At 39.9% G+C, this 1698-nt stretch overlaps 1 long non-coding RNA gene across 1 annotated transcript in view; it reads right to left on the bottom strand.

Moving 5' to 3' along the window:
- Positions 1-1303: 1303 nt before the first annotated feature.
- The window catches only part of LOC106869089 (uncharacterized), a 61539-nt gene continuing 61144 nt past the window's right edge, over positions 1304-1698 (bottom strand). The window contains exon 3 of the long non-coding RNA XR_001409371.2: positions 1304-1554. This is a non-coding gene — a long non-coding RNA (uncharacterized LOC106869089). The remainder of the gene's footprint in view (positions 1555-1698) is intronic.

Below are 1698 nucleotides of genomic sequence, written 5' to 3'. Positions count from 1 at the left end.
GTGTGTGTGTGTGTGTGTATGACTGGCATGCAGTGACCAGACATCTCCCACTGACAGCTTCCAGCAGAATGAAACCACGGGATATCGGAGCTCTGGTGCTCATGACAGACACCTCTCGTCTGCTACGATCTATGTTTATGCTTTTGTGCATGAAGCACCTACATGAGAGGATCTCCCAGGGTGAATAACGCAGTATTCGGTGTTCTAATAAGACATTTATGTAAAGTTGGATATAAAAACTTGCCTTTCTGTGCAAATACTGCTTTGAGAGATAGGGAGTAAAAGAAAGAGCAGGTGATATATACACACATATATATAATTACATTTATATATGATTGTCTCTCTCACCCTCCTTTTATCTCTTTCTTTCTTCCTTTCTCTCTCCCTCTCCCCGTCTCTCTCTCTCATCTACCTATTCTTACAATATTTTCTTTCAATCTCTTTCACCGCTCTCAGTGCAGCCACTGCTTTCAACTCCCAGGGTAACATACAACGAAAATGCAACTAACATGACATATAACTTATTATTTATTCAAAACCATTGGTTTGTCATCCAGCAGGCACTGGTTAGCAAAATTAGAATAAATGAGTGGAATATTGACACAGAGCGCGAGAGAAAAATAATCGGTTGTTAACATCGTGTAGGACAGGCAGTCATTCGAGCAGACAGTGTAATAATGAGGTGAGAGAGAGAGAGAGAGAGAGAGAGGGGGGAGGGATAGCGCAGTTTCATTCTTTATTTCAGAGTGCTGACAAACATTCGACATGGTGATAAAGGATGGCCACTTAGTAAAGATGAGACTGCGAGAGATGATACTCATACACAACCCGCAGCAACTCACCGAAGCAGCGATGTGAGAACTACTAAGTAGATGTTCACCAGTAGGCGCGAATTATAGTGACTGAGAAAGCAGGAAAAATTAGCATAATGGTTAGGGTGTTCGACTTATAATCATACGATCGTGGATTGAATTCCAGGACTGAGTGACGCGGTGTATCCTTGAGCAAGTTCCTCCATTTCCTGTTGCACTAGCCAATTCAGCTATTATGTGTAGCAGCTGGGTATTGATTCAGCCCTCTCTCCTGCTAACTGTGGTATCTTGGGTGTCCACTGAATCAAAGGTGACGGGGCCAAGAAGGTTTCTGTCTGCTAGCGACTACATAGGCACCTAGAACAACCAGAGAAAGTATGGTACATATTAGCAAGCCATACTCACTTGCTGGAGGTGGCCGGCTGAACTTTAAAAATATTTAAGCACTGAGTTTAATGGCTCAAAAAAAAAAGTAATAATAGAGGTATCCACGTATCGGTGACTATGATTAATCGCAATGAAAACAATCATGTTTAACTTACCTATTAATCCATAAACTACTAGTGGTAAGAATATAATTACTGATATAAGTTCACGGTTATTTGGATATTCTCGAATCAGTTCAGCAAAATACAGATGAAGTGATACAATGACACTGTGAACCAAAACGTTGCAGACGAAAGCAGAGGCGACCACCAGAATAGCTTCCGCTTTTTTACACCATGTAAGTTGAGGTTTTTCACTAAACAATGCCATGGAAATAGAAATAAGAATAAGCACGACATATGGATCTGCATAAATTTTTTGTTTGTTTGATGAAATAACGAGAGTTGGATTAGGAATTAAGAGGTATAAATAAAGTATTTTACATATATATATATATATA

Source organism: Octopus bimaculoides, chromosome 9, assembly GCF_001194135.2.
Source record: "Octopus bimaculoides isolate UCB-OBI-ISO-001 chromosome 9, ASM119413v2, whole genome shotgun sequence".
Classification (NCBI taxonomy): domain Eukaryota; kingdom Metazoa; phylum Mollusca; class Cephalopoda; order Octopoda; family Octopodidae; genus Octopus; species Octopus bimaculoides.
This window is presented reverse-complemented; position numbering and strand designations above follow the sequence as displayed.